Source organism: Panthera onca, chromosome E3 (genome assembly GCF_046562875.1).
Source record: "Panthera onca isolate mPanOnc1 chromosome E3, mPanOnc1 haplotype 2, whole genome shotgun sequence".
Lineage (NCBI taxonomy): Eukaryota > Metazoa > Chordata > Mammalia > Carnivora > Felidae > Panthera > Panthera onca.
In genome coordinates this window covers 40295725-40314523 of record NC_138354.1, presented here as the reverse complement: position 1 = coordinate 40314523, position 18799 = coordinate 40295725, and the positions used below count along the sequence as shown (strand labels likewise).

General features: G+C 52.2%; 1 long non-coding RNA gene across 1 annotated transcript; it reads right to left on the bottom strand.

Moving 5' to 3' along the window:
• Positions 1-12451: 12451 nt before the first annotated feature.
• LOC132688892 (uncharacterized) lies at positions 12452-18442 on the bottom strand. The gene is made up of 3 exons (XR_009614729.3): positions 18138-18442; positions 14450-14608; positions 12452-13185 (listed from the first exon to the last, which is right to left on the bottom strand). It is a non-coding gene; the product is annotated as an uncharacterized LOC132688892 (long non-coding RNA).
• Positions 18443-18799: the final 357 nt, after the last annotated feature.

Sequence of the window (18799 nt, the reverse complement as noted above, 5' to 3'; positions counted from 1 at the left end):
CATCCAGTTTTGCAAAAAAGAATCAACCTTCTAAAATTATTCAGCATTCAGGGGCACCTGGGTGGTTCAGTCGGTGAAGCATCCGACTTCGGCTCGGGTCATGATCTCGCAATTCATGGTTTCGAGCCCCGCATCGGGCTCTGTGCTGACAGCTCGGAGCCAGGATCCCGATTCGGCTTCTGTGTCTCCCTCCCTCTCTGCCCCTCCCCGACTCGCACTCTGTCTGTCTGTGTCTCTCTCAAAAATAAACACACAAAAAAAGATAATACATACAATAAAATCATTCAGCATTCACCTTCCAGACTCACTCTCGATGAAAACCTTTCTTTCCCCAGGTAGACAGTCGGTTCTCATTATTCACAGATTCCGTATTTGGGAAACCGCCCACGTGATAAAATGTGCCTGTAACTCCAAACACCGTCCCCGACACTTTGGCGGTCATTCACAGACACGTTCAGAAGGGCAGACGCCTGGAGTCTCCTGACCCAGCTGAGGTCCGCCACCGCCATCTCGCCCCAGCTCCCCTGCTGCAGAGAAGTGTGCTTTTCGAATCTGTTCACACCCGCTTCGCTCTCACCTGTGTCTATCTGCTGATGATCTTGCCGCAGGAAAAGACGTTCCCTCTCCTCAGTGCAGGGTGCCGAGATGGGCTCGTGGACAAAGTACCTTGTCCGTAGGCTTTGTTCAGGCGGGAGTCAGACCACCGGGGGCCGTGAGTTCACCGTGCGTGAACTGACGGTGTATGTTAAATAAGGTGTCTGTGAGCACAGCCCATCATAAAACAGGTTACGTACTGATCCGTGGATGAAAACGGGATCAGAGGCCCGCAGGCATTTGGGCTCGCATTTCCCCGGGAGAGAGGCTTCAGCATTTGCTCATTCGGGGTCCAGCGTGACTTTCTAGAGTTTGACAACTGCGAATCACAAGAAACGGCTACGTCTGCACCGTGCCCGGGATGGACAGTTCATCACACTTCTTACCGTGTAGGAAATGAGCCCAGAGGGCAACACCAGAGCCAGGCATGGAAAGAAGCAATTCCTAATGATCAATTAAAAGCTTGATTTCCTTTTTATGCTGATTACCCAGCTCCTCCCAGGAGTCAAAAGCCCACGCGGCACCACATGCCGAGACACAAAGATGAGGAAGATGTTATTCCTATGAAGGATGAAAGCTGGGGAGATCCAGGGTGCCAGCTCAGTCCTCCTGGACCCCCAAGGCCCCACCACGCGCACGCCCCTTGCTTGGGCCAGTAAAGTAACGGTCCTGGGACTTGCACACACAGACTTGAAAACCAAGGAGACAAGATCTGCAGATACAATTAATTATTGTGCTGGCTTGCAGAAAACCCCTGGCTAGCCAGAATATTCCATCCTGTTAAATTTCGGTTCCCGTTTTGGGGCGCCTAGGTGGCTCAGTCGGTCAAGTGTCCGACTTCAGCTGAGGTCATGATCATGTGGTCCATGGGTTCAAGCCCCTGCATCAGGCTCTGTGCTGCCAGCTAAGAGACTGGAGTCTGCTTCAGATTCTGTATCTCCCTGTCTCTCTCTGCCCCTCCCCTGCTGGCACTCTCTCTCTGAAAAATGTTACAAAACTAAAAAATAGGGGCGCCTGGGTGGCTCAGTCGGTTAAGTGTCTGACTTCGGCTCAGGTCATGACCTCACTGTTCGTGAATTCGAGCCCCGCGCCAGGCTCTGTGCTGACAGCTCAGAGCCTGGAGCCTGCTTTGGATTCTGTGTCTCCCCCTCTCTCTGCCCCTCCCCTGCTCACACTCTGTGTCTCTCTGTCTCTCAATAATAAATAAATGTTAAAAAAAATTTTTAAAGAAGATAAATAAAATAAATCAAAACCAGCCTGAAATGATTAGCTTGGAGAAAATTCAACTTTGGCTGAAGAGTCTTTAAAATCTGGCTACCACACCGTGGTGGAAGGAGGCGGATCTTAATTTGGTCCAATCAGCACCCCCTCAATATTCCACCTCACCCATCTCCTCCTCCAATCACCTGAAGAGCAATAAATCATTCTCCTCCCTGGACCTATCAAGTCCCACCGTCCAAATCTTTAAACGACCCACCAATGGTGCCACCAAATTACTCCGTACGGGAGAACCTCGTACACTAGCCTGGAAACAATGCTACTTCTCAAATGTACTTTGGATAATTCAGAGGTAACTTCACCTAAGAATACGCCTTAGACACTTACATTCAGAGGAAGTCATCATGAAGGTAACATACCTGGATGATTACCATATGCAAAGAGGTCACCTGTCCATCTTGCCAGAAGGTCAGGAGCTGAAGGATGGGGACGTCTTGGCTGATATCAGCACGGGGAAGGAATTGTCACCAATTTGTTGTTGGGTTTTTTTTTTTTTTTTAATGTTTATTTATTTTTGAGAGAGAGAAACAGAGTGTGAGTGGGGAAGGTGCAGAGAGAGGGAGACACAGAATCTGAAGCAGGCTCCAGGCTCTGAGCTGTCAGCACAGAGCCCGATGAGGGGCTCAAACCCACAAACTTGGAGATCATGACCTGAGCCGAAGTTGGACGCTTAACCGACTGAGCCACCCAGACGCCCGATTTGTCACCACTTTGACATTTAGCTTCCTCTCTGAAAAGATACAGAAGCTTTTGTCAGAAACGTGATCAGTATACAGAGGACCTCGCCGGTGTCTAAAAACCCCGTGAGGAATGACTTTTTCAAGATACCCTTTCCTACAAAAAACATTTCTGATCAAAATGTCCCTGCGATTCACCGTTATTTAACTGGTGTTTGCATTTTCAATATGCTGAGAGCCTGCGTGCCAGCTTTTTGATCCTTACCAGTTTTCCAAAATAAGCTTTCTATTTTGGAACAATTTTATATTTACAGAGACGTTGCAAAGATAGTACAGCAAGCCCCGAATACCCTTCCCCCACCCCCACCCCCCATAGCGTCTTACATAACCATAGCGTATTTGTCACCACTGGGGGGCTGGGAGTGGCGAGTTACTACTAACCAAATTCCAGGCTTGACCTGGATTTCACCAGTTTTCCCATTAAGGTCTTCTTTCTGTCACTGGAGCCCATCCAGGGGCCACACTGCGTTTGGCCATCAGGCGCCCCGGTCTCCTTCAGTAGTCAGCCACTCCTTGAGGTCCTGCCAGTCTCGGGGTGGTCGTGCGTCGTGCTCAGTGTCCCCCAACCTGGGTTTGTCTGATGTCTTCTTGAGATTACAGCGGGGTTCTGGGTTTGGGGGAACAACCTCAGAGGTCGGGTGCCCTTCTCACCACATCACGGCTGGGGTGCCTCACGTCCACGCAATCGCTCACCTTGATCACCTGGTCAAAGTGCACCTGCCAGGTTTCTTAGCTACAGAGTTACTTTTTTTCCCCCTCTCCAGGCCCTTCACTTTGAAATGAGTCAGTAAGTCTAGCCCACCCTGGAGAGGGAAGGGGGTGGAAAGTGTTCCCATCTCCTGGAGCCCTGGGCCGGACACAGCAGACCACAGAGCTCCTGCAATGGTGACTTGGCTGCCTTTCCTCCCGTTCAACCCAATCTGAATGCATGAAAAGTTCATTTTTTTTTTTTAATTTTTAACATTTATTCATTTTTGTGAGGCAAAGAGAGACAGAGCATGAGTGGGGGAGGGGCAGAGAGAGAGGGACACACAGAATCTGAAGCAGGCTCCACGCTCTGAGCTGTCAGCACAGAGCCCCATGTGGGGCTTGAACTCACGAGCTGTGAGATCATGACCTGAGCTGAAGGCAGACACTTAACTGACAGAGGCACCCAGATGCCCCAAAAAGTTCATTTTAAAAAGGGACAGGCGGTGCCTGGGTGGCCCAGTAGGTTAAGTGTCTGCTGATTACAGCTCAGATCATGATGTCATAGTCATGAGATCGAGCCCCACATCAGGTTCTATGCTGACAGCTCAGAGCCTGGAGCCTGCTTCCCCTTCTGTGTCTCCCTCTCTCTCTGCCCCTCCCCTGCTCACTCTCTGTCTCTCTCTGTCTCTCAAAAAACAAAACATTAGGGGCGCCTGGGTGGCGCAGTTGGTTAAGCATCCGACTTCAGCCAGGTCACGATCTCGCGGTCCGTGAGTTCGAGCCCCGCGTCAGGCTCTGGGCTGATGGCTCGGAGCCTGGAGCCTGTTTCCGATTCTGTGTCTCCCTCTCTCTCTGCCCCTCCCCCGTTCATGCTCTGTCTCTCTCTGTCCCAAAAATAAATTAAAAAGTTAAAAAAAAAAAACAACATTAAAAAAATTAAAAAAAAATAAAAGGAAGGAAATTCTGACACCTGCTCCAGCATGGATGGATACGGAGGCCATGACACTCAGTGGAATAAGCCAGTCACAAAAGGACAGATATCATATGATTCCATTTATATGAGGTCCCTAGAGTCACCAAATTCATAGAGACAGTAAGTAGATGGTGGGCACCAGGGATGGGGGAGGGGAGGTCCGTGTGTCATAGGGACGGCGTTTCAGTTGGGGAAGACAAAGAATTCTGGGATGGAGGGTGGTCACTGAACGACGGTGCGACGGTACTTAAAGCCACTGGACTGTGGACTGAAAACGGTTAGAAGAGTAATTTCGATGTTATGTGTAGTTTATCGCAATTTTCTTAAAGGCAGAGGGGGACGGCTCATGAAATTGTCACTGATGACTGACTGATCGCAGGAGATTGGTTGGATTGCCTATGGTTGACCTCCCTAATGGAGTACACTGTGGCTGCAAAAAAACAACGAAGGAGCTTGCCATGAACTGATAGGGAGTCATTTCCAAGGGCCATTATTACTAAGCGATAAAAGCAAAGTACAAAACAGCATGTAGAGTATGCTACCTCTTGCCTAAGGAAGAAGAGATAAGAAAACGTGTGTGTGTGCGTGCCCACGTGTGTTTACTTTCTAGCTTTGTCTGAGTCTCTAAACAAAGACACCCCAACTCCACTGAGCACACCCAGCACCCAGAACTTGGCCCCTAACACCCTTCCTCACTAACAGGAACCAAGGCTCCCCAGAAAAATGGCTGATTTTTCCAGGACTTGGGGAGAAAAGGCCAAAATGAGCCAGAACTACCTCATTATACCAGAAAGAAAGGAAAAGTTCCCAAAAGTATGACGGGGGTGGGTCTACAGGACCCAGGAGCCCGCTTGACAGGACTCCCACGGATCACGCTTGGGATAATTTGGACACTGAGACAATTAAGAAATTGTCACAGATTTATCTTTAAGAAACCATGAGTCCACACCAAAAATAAATACATAAATTAATAAATGGGGCAGAAGTGGGGGCTCTTGCTTCAGGAGAATGCCGACTGGTGTGGGTGGAAGGTTGCTGAATCGGAAAATCACCCTTCTGCACCCATCACAGAGACACTGGTAAAGGCAAGAGTCATTAACAGATGTCACATCTAATGGGGCAAATGGACGAGGAGCAGGGTGTTTGCACGGCATCGGCCCACATACTGCTTATTGGTCACCAGGGAAAACCAGCAACTCTTACTGAGGCTCTGTCTCAGAACTTCTTGACATGAGTGATTGGAAATCACGTCCCCCATCAGGGGTAGCTGGAGCCGTGACACCCTGCAGAGGCCACTTACGTGGAATTCTGACTGGGGGCGAATAACTGAATCCAAATGTGAGGAAATATCAGAAACCCCTAAACGAGAAACATTCTATTTCTTCTGGTGGGGCTGGGGCTGTCGTCTACGAAAACGTCAACATCACAAAAGACAAGCAAAGCAGAGGAGCTGTTCCAGATTAGAAGGAATTACAGACACAACGACTGAATGCAATATGAGATCACGAACTGGGGGAAAAATGCTATAAAGGACACTGTTGGGTCAAATGACATTTCTGAAATATGTACTGATCGGTCTTCAGAGAGCATTGATGAATGTGCCGTGTGTTAACGCAAATAATGTCTCCGTGAGATCATGAAATGTGTTTCGATCTCTCAGACCCCCTGACACAGAAACGGGGTCCTAAAGTGACAGCCAGTTTGCTCCAGAATATGAAAGGACAAAACTCGAGAAGTGATTTTTATTTGCCTTGGTTCATAATACTTGGGTCTGGAAAGAAGCTATGAAGCGTGATAAAATTTGAGAGAGGTCTGCTCGACTTTCTGGGCTTCCTTCTTAGTTTACTGATTGATGCGCCCTCCGGACACGTGAAAGCGATTCATTCCATTGCCTGAATAGCAGAGATTCTGGGTCTTATCAGAATACATGTCTGTGCTCAATGTCAACTTTGTCGATTTTTCAAGAGGAGAACCAACCCCCAGAGGTACTTCACCTATAAAAGAGCTAATGTTCTTTATCAGCAGATCGCCTTCTGTGTGTATCATTCAAAATTTTATTTCCACTTTGATTAAATAGGTAACCTAGGACTGGTTCCCAGGCACTCATGACCCTATCTTTTTTTTAAGTTTTTTTTTTAATGTTTATTGATTTTAGAGAGAGAGAGACAGAATGCAAGCGGATGAAGGACAGAGAGAGAGGAAGACACAGAATCCGAAGCAGGCTCCAGGCTCCGAGCTGTCAGCACAGAGCCCGACGCGGGGCTCGAACCCACGAACCACGAGATCATGACCTGAGCCAAAGTGGGACGGCTAACCCACTGAGCCACCCAGGAGCCTCACTCGTGACCCTATCTCAGCCAAGTGTCCGAATCTCCGCAGACAACGTTTTTGTTTTTGCATTCCTAGAATGGGGTCCCAGATGCAGAAAAAAATAAATAAATAAAACCCTCCGAATATCTTTTTCACTTAACACCATCTCTACGGTTTGCCAGCAGATCCTTCCCAGGGCCACAAAGGTTTGTTCTCTCGCCTTATAAAAGTGGGTGCTAGAAATAGTTGGGTTTGTGCCTGTGTGGGTAGCATGAGGACAGCACAGGAAGAGCGGCCAAGTCAGAAGAGGCCCTCAGCCCACCGCCCAGGCATGTTGGTGGACGAAACTGTTATTTACAGAAGTGTCTCCGAAATGCTGGGCTACCTGGGAGTCTCCCCTGGATCCTCTTTAATGGCCTGGCTTCTAAAATAGTTGCTAACATAGGTGAAAATACGATCAAATCCCTTTATGAAATAGTCCCGTCCTATTTCCTGTACTTATTAGTATCCTGGGGGCACTATGCCTCTGTTTGCCCACAAGGGAATCATATTATGTCACACGTTCAGTTACTATTAGAATGGGGTCCTCAACCTTACTTCTTTAATTTAAATGGAACGTTTTCTAGCCCAGAGATTCTCAGTGAGAGATGCACATCAGAGCTACGGGGCGCCTGGGTGGCTTAGCCGGTTGAGCATCGGACTTCGGCTCAGGTCACCATCTCGACAGTTTGTGAGTTCGAGCCCCGCATCGACCTCTGTCCTGACAGCTCAGAGCCTGGAGCCTGCTTCGGATTCTGTGTCTCCCTCTCTTTCTGCCCCTCCCCCACTCTCTCCCCCCATCTCTAAAATAAAGGAACGTTAAAAAAAAAAAAAAGATGTCTACTCCAAACACTTATTGAATCTCTCTACTTGATATTGTTGGCTTAAAAAAAAAAAAAAGAGGATTATGTCTCAGAATAATTACATGTTCTGTCACGAGATTTTTTCCTTTATAAAAATTATGTCTGTTCACTGTTATAAATCAGATGTAATATTCAGTGACTGCTTTGAAAACAGGCTTAATCATTAGCCTTAGAGACACTTTGTCTAAAAAAAACTCAGAATGGTTTTATTACCTTGTTTTGTGTGCCCTGGAGAAAACCAGATTCCCTGAGAAGTTACCGCATTCTTATTATGAACTCTCATCAGACCGTTTGGATCTGAAAACTCGCAGTAATAAAGTAACTAGAGCCACTAAGTCTCGGCAGGCACAGTCACGCTCCCCGATGGGCCCTGCCCTAAGCCCACTGCCGGCACGTCTCCAACAGCCCCAACCCCCTGGGAAGGGACTCTTCTGATCAGATTGTTGACACTTGACAGAAGAAACTGTGGAGAACAGACCTCTGAGCCCAGACGGGCTTTTGGATGGCAATGGTTTTCCAAGTCTGGATTTCCAAAACTCTCCTAATTGAGAAGCAGGAGCCTTTCCGAGAGCCGAGCCCCCGGGGAACACAGCTTGGCACGTAGGACTAAAAGATGTGGAGGGAAGGGTTATTGCAAGTACTTGTTTGGGGTATGGTTGATGTCTTTCTAATGTTCTACTTTCTGGGGACACAAGGAAGCCCCGTCCCTTGGTAAGCCATCGGTAGTCCACAGCAATTCAGTAAAACTGCTTTCAGAAGCTGAACCATTTAAAAATGATCTGATTATCACTGAGCCCTGAGAATTCAAAACTCTTTTCATGGCAAGATATCTATTTGCACGGGTTCAATGAGAATGTTTTATTTTTCACCAGGATGTGTTTGGATGCATTGATCGTGCATCCAAGGCTATACTGGAGGGTCATATTGGAGACCATGGTCACCAAGTCACGTAGGACTAGTCACTTTAAAGGAAGAAAATTGGGAGGTCCCCGGGGTGGCTCAGTCGGTTAAGCATCCGACTCTTGATTTCCGCTCAGGTCATGATCTCATGGTTTGTGATTTCAAGCCCCACATCGGGCTCTGTGCTGTCAGCATGGAGCCTGTTTCAGATCCTCTGCCCCTCCTTGTCTCTCTCTCTCTCTCAAAAGTGAATAAACATATGGGGCACCTGGGTGGCTCAATCAGTTAAGCATCTGGCTTCATATCAGTTCATGATCTCATGGTTCTTGAGTTCGAGCCCCATGTTGGGCTCTGTGCTGACAGCTCGGAGCCTGGAGCCTGCTTCAGATTCTGTGTCTCCCTCTCTCTCTCTCTAAAATAAACAAAAAATTTAAAAAATAAACATAAAGAAAATTGTTTTAAATGACAAAGAAGGGGGACACTTCTCTTAGTAATTTGAGAAAAGCCACACAGCCCTCCCAGGATTGTTAATCACCCTGCAATGCAAAGCTTCTTTGCCAGCAGAAAAGCATGGGAGCACTGAGGGCCATCTGCCTGGTCCCGCAGGCCTCTAGGGTACCTGTCACCATGCTGCTGAGGGATGTCAAATCGTCCACAAAAGGGGCAGGGACCTCACAGCCCCATGCCAGGATGCCTCTGTTTACCCTTGCAGGCTGCTGACCCGTTTGAGAGGTCTTTTCCCTAACCCCGATTGCTCCTGGAGAGGAAGCCAGGCCCTGGGACACACAGTGACTCAACCACCAAGGAATCAAGAGAATTGACTCCACGTGACACCTGAGTAGGACCAACCACACGTCCTGGTGCTGGAACAGATGACGGAGCAGGGATTTTGTCCTGCTCTTCGACACAGAGTCCCAGGAGGCCCCGCGCAGGGCTCTTGTCTCCTCCGGGTCACAGGGTTGTTTTCTGACCTTAGAGCACCGGGGGTTCAGCACTGGACTTACATCATTTCCTAGTTTTTAGAAAACCTTTAACCACCCTGCCTCTGGGGCAGGGAGCTCCCGGTGGCAGCCGGCCAATAGTCGGGCCCACAGCGGGTCTGATCGCCATGACGGTGAGGACAGGGACCCCATCCGTCCAGTACCAGTGCCAGGAGCGTGCTGTTTAGGCCTTTTGACAATGCAGGGAAGAAAGAACCACCTTCTCCACGTTACAGGCGGATAAACAGAAGCTTTACAAGGGTAAGTGACTCACGCAAGCTCCCCCCGGGGGTGAGGAGAACAGCTCCGGTCCCCAAAAGACGGAAGGAGAGAAGGAGGGAGGGAGGCAGGACAATGACGGTAACTTGCCACATGGTTATGTCTCCACCTGAAACAGGGAATGTTTCTTCTGAACTAGAAACCGTTCTCTCTGTGAATTCCTAGGGATTTGGAAACGCACTGGCTGATACAGGGGCCACCAGCCACATGTGGCCTTTGAAATGTGACTGGTCTGAGGGCACCAGGGTGACTCAGTCAGTCAAGCATCCGACTCTTGATTGCACCTCAGGTCATGAGCTCACGGTTCACGAATTCAAGCCCCGCATCGGGCTCTGTGCTGACAGCACGGAGCCTGCTTGGGATTCTCTGTCTCCCTCTGCCCCTCCCCCACCCCTAAATAATTAAAAATAAAAACATTTTGAAATGTGGCTGGTCTGAATTGAGATGTGCCGTCAGTGTAAAAGAAACGTCGGACCTCAAAGGCTAAGAACAAAAAACAAGAATGTAAGATAACTTCGTGATAATGTATATTAACCACACGTTAAAATGCTACTATAGCGAGTTAAATCAAATCTGTCATTAAACTTCCTCTTACCAGTTTCTGTTTTCCTCCTGTGGCTCCGGAACATTCTCGTTCTGTCTTGAATGAGACGTGAACGAAGCCTGTGGTCATCTCGATGTCCTGTTAATGTCTGCAGGAGCGGAGGCACCAGGTACTGAGATTCTGCCTCCTGGCACTGGCCACCCAGCCACCCAGCCACCCAGCCACCCAGCCACCCAGCCACCCAGCAGCGGCTATGCCCAGAGCCTTCTCTGCATGGCATGTCTGGGATGCACCCTCGGGGGCTCGAAACCTCCTGGTGGTGGGTCTTGTCCGCAGAACAAGGGCCCCCCAAAGACGGCCACATCCTAACCCCCAAGATGTGACGACGTTAGGTTCCCTGGTAAGAGGGAATTGAGGGTTCTAATCAGCTGCCCTCACAATACGGTGATGCTGAATTAGCCAGGTGGGCCCAGTGTTGTGCCGGGGGCCCTGATTCATGGAAAAGTCTGGGTGCGAGAAGAGGTGACCATGATAGCAGTCCCTTACCAGCACGACCCCCGCCTTGGCCGACGAGCCCCAGCCAGGCCCGTATTTTGGGGTGCCCTCCCCCGGGACAAGTAGGGTTCTGGACGCTGTAAGTGAACCGACCGGCAGCCCTCAGCCCCTCAATCCCCACTCACCTGACTCACCGGGGAGAATCACAAAGCCACTTCCTTGGACTCTTCCCGGCCCACAGGCAAGGGGCACAGCCGCACCCCCCAACCCCCAGCAATGACAACTAATTCAAAACAATTCCATCCAGCCCCTCATCCGAAAGCCCCTCGAAGCAGGTCTGCGATTCTCTCTTATGACACGCAAGTGTCCTCGGCCCCAAAATAACTCTGAGACTTTCCTCTGAAGTTTGCAGGGGGGGATCCGCACACGCATGTCCAGCCCCGGGGCTTGCGTTTGGGCCGCCCCGACCACAGGGGAGCAGCACCGCCTCCTGTCCCCTCGCTCCCAGCCCGAGCCAAACACTTCATCGACGCAGGACACCGTTAACCGACATCGAGCGCCACGCACTCAACACCAAGGCTGAGCAAACAGGGTGTTCTGTTGGAGAACATTCCGGATGTTCCAGAAGCCCGCAAGGCTTTGGGGGCTTGAGCGCCTCCCCTGATTCACCCGCAGGAAACTTCGCTGAGCACAGAGCTGGGCTGGGGGAGGGCAGGCCCTGGGCTGGGCTCTGGGGCTGAAAGCTGAACTCAAGATCCCTGCCCTTTGCGGGAGCCTTGTCCTCGGCCCGCGCCGCTGGAGGGAGGAACGCTGGAGCGGCCCATCCGTCCAGCAGTAGGTGGGCCACCTCGGAAAGTTCTGGAGTGAGGGGCCCCTGTCTGTGGCTTATGCCAGCGACTGGCAGGCCACGCCCACCAGGCCAGGGAGGACGAAGCGTTCCGCCCAGAAGGCCAGTGGCTGAGACCGTGGGAGCCTGGTCTCCGGCAGGTGCACACCAGCCTCCCAGCCTTGGCTGCCCCCGTGACCCCCATCAGTTAATCTCCCGACTCTGCCTTTCGGGTCTCACTTCTTTATTCTTTTCTCGTACACTTTCCGTCGCGTACCAGAGAAGAGTCGGAACAAAGCAGCGAGACTATTGGCAGCGAGAAACACCCTCGCGATTCTGTGCACACATACCCCAGGTGCATCGCCAAGCGGAGCCTGCGGTGAGCACACCCGCAAAGTGACAGACCGACACAAAGTAGAACAGTCCTGAAGGTGTAAAACCAGGGCTGAGGGCGTGTGTGTCCAAGATGACAGGCATCAGTCAATGGGAGGCCGGATTTGTGCTGTGCTGCTGATACCTGATGTGTTTGTTATAATTAGTTTCCCGTGTATTAATTGCACACACGCCTCTTGACAGAAGTGACACGCTGGTGGCAGCAATGTGGGCTTGAAGCCACGGGTGACTTTTGATCGAACCCTAAAAGTCACATCTGCGACCAGAACCTGAGACACGAGCAGAGCCCCTGGGTCATTTCTGTCACAGGAATATCTGGACAGAACGGCTTCTTGGAGCCGCTCACGTAATTGTGTCACCTTGATGTGTGACACGCGTAGTGACAGTTTCCCTGGGTCCGCTAACTCACAGCGGACTTTACAAGGACTTTGCCTCAAGGCTATTGGCAGCCTGAGTTTGATTCTGCAGAGAAGGGGAGGGAAGGCTGCTCATAGAGCTTCTGGAACTCAAACCAAACGCTCCATGCACCAACAAATGCCAAGAGTGGGGGCGAAAGTTTTAATTTCTTTAATGTTTATTTATTTTTGAGAAAGAGAGAGACAGAACGTGAGTGGGGGAGGGGCAGAGAGAGAGGGGGAGACACGGAATCCGAAGCAGGCTCCAGGCTGCGAGCTGTCAGCACAGAGCCCGCCGCGGGGCTCGAACTCATGGACCGCGAGATCATGACCTGAGCCGAAGTCGGCCCCTTAACTGACTGAGCCACCCAGGCGCCCCATCTCCGGGACGCTTCTTAAGTCTACAATTTTTTCATAATAAAAAGTTGTCAAATATTAAAAAAAATAAAACAAGAAAAAACTCTGCTCTCCTGCATCTCAGCCACCGCACTCCTGGGGTGGGGGGGCGGGGGGCACCCCCAGCGGTCACTCGAAGCTTCACCTCCGCCGTGAATCGTGTATCTGTGGTATTTAATGGTCTCCTACCTTTGAGCTGTCAGGGTGTCTTTGTCAGCAGAGCAAAACATTGATTTTCTGCCCGTCCATCTACGGCGAAAACAGACGCGCTGCCTGCAGCCTGCGATCCGAGCCGGAGGGACAGACCCCGGAACCCGCACGGTCCTCCCAACGCTGACTCCTACCAGGAGCAGACAACGTGCACACTCACTCTTTTCCGGTGAATCACCTTTCGCTGCAGGTTCACTTCCAGGGCAGAAAGGCAAAGCGTTCTTAATCGCCCCTCAGACAGGACCTGTGCGTGAGTGCAGGAGAAAATAGACGCTGAGTGTCCCTGGGAGAGGAAAAGAATTAAACAAGCAGTGAGAGCCAGAGGCTCTCTCCTCCGAAACGCAGCTCCACCCCGGGAGCTGGGCACGCAAACATTTGCACAGGTGAATACAACCTAGAAAAGGAAGTCGACCGAAGCGCGTAGGGGTGGGGAGTGGGGAGGAACGGTCCCACCGAGCTCCAGGCCACGGGCATCTCAAGGGAAGCAGTCACAGCCCGGGTTCACACACTGACCCTGCTGGCGACGCCAGGCCTTCCCCAGTGACCCGGCCATGGGACGGCTTCGGCCCCTGCCATGCAGGAGCCCAGGGGCCTTCAGTGGAAGGCCTAGAATTAAGACCCGATGTGACATCCTGCCTTGACACCTGAAACCAGGGGGCCTCGAGCGACCGAGCTGGAGGCCTCCTCCAGCTCCCACGGAGAGGCTCGTCCTTGTCAGACGGAGCACAGCACCTGCTCGGCCCTGAACAGCGGGCTTCAGGTCCCTTGTCAGCCCACGATATTGTTCACACGGGCCCGTCAGGTGCTCCCACAGGAAGGGGGCACCTCGCCCTCTTGCTACCACAAAGCCTGCCGCCCACAGCCCCGGCGGGCTCATTCTGTTCCCAAGTGCAACTGCCGTGGCCCTGCGTGGCTGGGCCGTTAGTCCACATCACTGGTAAGCCACGACTGGTGTCATCTGTCCAGTATCGGGTGTTGAGCGTCCACCGTGAACAGGAGGTGGCTAAGACAGGCCTCCCTGTCCCTACACGCACCCGACGTAGGGGTTCTCAGCTGGGGTGATTTGTCCCGCTGTGGGATGCTCCACGATGTCTGGACATCTTTGGTTGTCACAAGCAGAAAGGCGCAAAGACGTCCTTCACTTGGGCTCCAGAACAGCATCCTCTCCTGGCTGCCCTCCTGTGCCAGCGGCCACAGCTTCCCCGTCCCAAGGCTGGCTCCACCTCCGGCCCCTGACTCTAAATGTTGGGGGACCCCAAGGCTTCTCTGTCCCGTCCTCAGCCATCACCCCCGGGTGAGGGAGAATGGTCTCGGGGTTTAGACTCCCCCCTGCACGCTGGTGCTCCCAGATGAACATTCCAGCTGGAGCTTCTCTCCACTTCTTCACATTTGAGTACCCGACTTGTGAGGCAGCCCCCCAGCCTGGAGAACATATTTACACGTCATACGTCCAGTAAGAGGCTCATATCTAGACTTTATAAAAAGCTATTACAATTTAAAAAAAAAAAAACAGACAATGCATTTTAAAAATGAGCAAATGGGGGCACCTGGGTGGCTCAGTAGGTTGAGCGTCGGACTTCGGCTCAGGTCATGATCTCACGGTTTGTGGGTTCAAGCCCCACGTCGGGCTCTGTGCTGACGGCTCAGATCCTGGAGCCTGCTTCGGTTTCTGGGTCTCCCCTCCCCTGTTCATGCTCTGTCTCTCTCTGTCTCAAAAGTAAATAAACATTAAAAAAAGAATAATAAAAAAATAAAATAAAATCAAAAGGAAGGGGGCACAGATACACCCCGCGGCGTGGATGAACCTTGAGAACATCACCTTCAGTGACAGAAGCCAGTCACAAAAGGCCACCTATTGTATGATTCCACTTATATCAAATGTCTGGAATAAGCAAATCCAGAAAGACAGGAAGTAGACCAGTGGTCGCCAGGGGCCAGGAAGCAGGGAGTGGGGTGTGATCACTACTTGGTATGAGACTTCTTTTGGGGGCAATGAAAATGTTCTAAAATTGAATGTGGCGGTGGCCGCTTTAAATGGGTGCATGCAGGGGCGCCTGGGTGGCGCAGTCGGTTAAGCGTCCGACTTCAGCCAGGTCACGATCTCGCGGTCCGTGAGTTCGAGCCCCGCGTCAGGCTCTGGGCTGATGGCTCAGAGCCTGGAGCCTGTTTCCGATTCTGTGTCTCCCTCTCTCTCTGCCCCTCCCCCGTTCATGCTCTGTCTCTCTCTGTCCCAAAAATAAATAAAAAAACGTTGAAAAAAATAATAATAAAAAAAAATAAATGGGTGCATGCAAAGGCAGATATGCGAATCCAGCTGTCTTCCAGAGTCTTCTGTGAGGCCAAATAGTAAAAAGACTGGCAAAAATGTAAAAGCAGATCTTGCTAATTCCGGTGGGGTTTTTTTTAATAAAATTATTTTTTTGAAATAAAATTATTTTTCATAAAAACATGTTACTTGTAGTTAACCGCTAAGGGATTTATTATTGTTATTTTTATTTGTTTTTTAATTTTTTATTATTATTTTTAAATCAGTTAATAAATATTTTAAATTTTCTCAAGTTTAATTTCTTTTTTTATGTTTTTTTTTTTTTTATTTTTTTAAACGTTTATTTTTGAGAGAGAGAGACAGAGCACAAGCAAGGGAGGGGGAGAGGGAGAGGGAGACACAGAATGTGAAGCAGGCTGCAAGCTCTAAGGTGTCAGCACAGAGCCTGACTCGGGGCTCGAACCCATGAACCGTGAAATCATGACCTGAGCTGAAGTCGGACACTTAACTGACTGAGCCACCCAGGCGCCCCTGTTTTATTTATATTTTTGAGAGAGACAGAAAGAGAGAGAACAGCAGGGAAGGGGCAGAGAGAGAGGGGGACCGAGGGTCTGAAGCAGGCTCTGTGCCGATAGCAAGGAGCCCGATGCAGGGCTCGAACCCATGAACTGTGAGATCATGCATGACCTGAGCTGAATTCAGAGGCTCAACCAACGGAGCCACCCAGGCACCCCTCTCAAGTTTAATTTCTAATATACATATCGGGGGACATACCCAAGGCTGGCTTCATGGGTGTGGCCCTTTGCAATGGCACCACACGGCGCCTCCTCTCAGAAGGACCCCACACTTGGCCTGACACTCTCCTGTCACTGTCTTAAAACTCTTGCTATCCTTGAGCACGTGTTTTGTAAGTGAAGTCCAACGAGACAAGAAAGCATCCTCAGGCCCTGGACTCTCAGCGTGCAGGGTACCTCCCGCCACCTCACCGCCCACCTCGGGCACCCACTCCTCAGCCTTCTCGGGCTTTGGACCTGCCCACAGGGTCGCCGGATATAACACAGGATGCACAGTTAAATTCAGATTTCAGATAAACAAAGAATACATCTTAAATATAAGCATAGGACACGCTCAGGCGAAAGAATTATCGATTTATCCAACATTCAAATTTAACTGGGCATCCTGTATGTTCACTTACTAAATAAAAAAACTCTCCGCACTCTCCCTCCTCCTCCCCACCCTGCAACTATGGCTGCGCTGAGACTAGGTGGCGAGGGAGGGGAGACGAGGGTCCCCGGTCCTCTGCACCCCCAGCGACACCCTGGTCCTGGCAGGTGTGAGCCTCTCACCTACTCCCATCCAGCCAGGTACCCGCGTGCCCAGGTGTGGTGGTTTAAAGATCCTTGGGGTGGCCCAGGGGTGCCTGGGTGAGCTCAGTCGGTTAAGCGTCCCACTTCAGCTCAGGTCATGATCTCAAGGTTCATGAGTTTGAGCCCCGCATCGGGCTCTATAGTGACAGCTCAGAGCCTGGAGCCTGCTTCGAATTCTGTGTCCCCGTCTCTCTCTGCCCCTCCCCTGCTCATGCTCTCTCTCAAAAATAAACTTAAAAAAAAGACACCTGGGGTGGCCCTGTCACCCTGGCTTGGCGCCTGGACCCATGGGAATGGGGTGCTGGCCTCGGAGTACCCCAGCCAGGGCGTACTCATCGGTCCTGGGCAGGCAGGAGGGCCTCTGTCAGGCTGGAGCGTGTGTGTGCCTTCATGAGTCACCGGGCCCCTGGGTGCCTGTGACGATCCTCAGTCACCCGCAAGTGTCCTTGGCTGGCTCCCTGCCTCTCTTCCTCCTCCCAACCTTCTGACTCTGACCTGCCTGCGTGTGCTCTCTGCGTACAGCTGAATCTCCTCTGCGTGTGCACCCTCAACACAGAGCACGGCGCCCGTCAGACAGGGGACGTGACCCTGTCCCCGACCCGGCCCTGGCCCCCCCCGGACTGAAGGTGGCCTCTCGCAGCCTGGGGAGCGTGACCACCCTGCTTAGAGGAAGGCTGACAAATCTGCTCATTCTTTTTTATTCCAAGTCACCAGAACCTGGAGCTGAAAGAGACCATTAAAACCAAAAAGCAGAGGGAAGGGGGAGGGAGCAAGAGGGAGCCAGGAACGGAGGTGACCCAGAGGGTCTTGGGTTATGATTTTTGTTTTTTTGGGTTTTTTTGAGAGAGAGAGAAAAATAGCCGGGTGGGGGAGGGGCAGAGAGAGAGAGAGAGAGAGAGAGAGAGAGAGAGTCCCAAGCAGGCTCCACACCCAGCACAGAGCCCCACGCGGGACTCAAACTCACAAACCACGAGATCATGACCTGAGCAGAAATCAAGAGCCGGGCACTTAACGGCCTGAGCACCCCCAGGAGCCCGTGGGTTACAACTTAAATGCCCACCCCTGGTTCTGGCCAGGCTTGCCGCTTCTTGCCCCTCTCAAGAGTGTGACGGGGCTCTGATTTTTTCCCTAGTCTGGGCGGAAGGGGTTCTGGAGCCTCGAGCATTCTCTCCAGGCATATCCTCAGCTGGGGCAGGGACAGACACACAAACCACCCCAGGATGTGATTGCAAGAGGGGGCACAGGCGAATTCCCACCTAGAGCCGGTCGGCCCCGCGGGCCAGGCCTCCCCAGCGGCCCCGGGACCCTCTCTGGAGACCAGCCTTCCCCGTCCGACTTCTGCAAAAGCCCCGGCTCCCACCTCCTCCTGGAAACCTTTGCTGCAGCGACCCCGCCTCCACCCTCTGCCTCCTGGATCCCGAGGCGCCCCGTTGGGGCCCACACACCCCATCAGGATCCTGAGAGAGGAAGGGTCTGGGCTCCGGACCAGGCAGATCTGGGCTGAAGGCCCGGCGGGGGCTTTTCTCAGCGGCGAGGGCTTCAGTGAGGTCCTCACAGCCTCCGTCTTCTCCTCTGTAAAATGGGAATAGTGGTTACACTCACCTCTCGAAGTCCATGAAGACCGCCAAGAAACACGGCTTGCATCACACGGGGACGACGGGCACGCGGCCTCGGTGACGCCGTCCTGGTCAGCACCCCACCGCCAGCTCCAGGTGCTGTTGGCCACACCAGCTTCCCCCACCCCCTGTCTCAGGCTGGAAGGAGGCAACCCGCCCAGCCCTGGGAGCTGCAGCCAGGCTTCCCCTGGAGGAGACAGAGACAGAGAGACATACAGAGACAGAGAGACAGAGACAGGGAGGGAGGGAGGGAGGGAGGGAGGGAGAGAGGGCCGGCACGAGGCCCGTTTCCTGCAGTCCCGGGAGCGTCCCCTCCCCTTCCGGGTTTGCTCACCTCGGAGGAAGCCCCGCCCGGGGGTGGCTCGCAGGGGCAGGGTCTCTGCGCCCGGGGGCCCACGGGGCCCACGGGAAGGGGGCTTCACCCTGCGGCTGCCTGGCTCGCCCTCCGCCGCCCCCCTGCGATCTTATTCTCCAGGGGCCTCCTGCCAGGCAGCCTGCTTTCCCCTCTTTGGAGGGAGGACGCACAGCCCTGTGCTAGCGTCTGCGGAGCCCTGTCCGGGGCGGGGCCGCCCCACGTCCGGACGGAATGAGCGGGTGCTCGGCCCTCGGCCCTGGGGAAGGAGACTCACACACCCCAGGGCTGCGGGT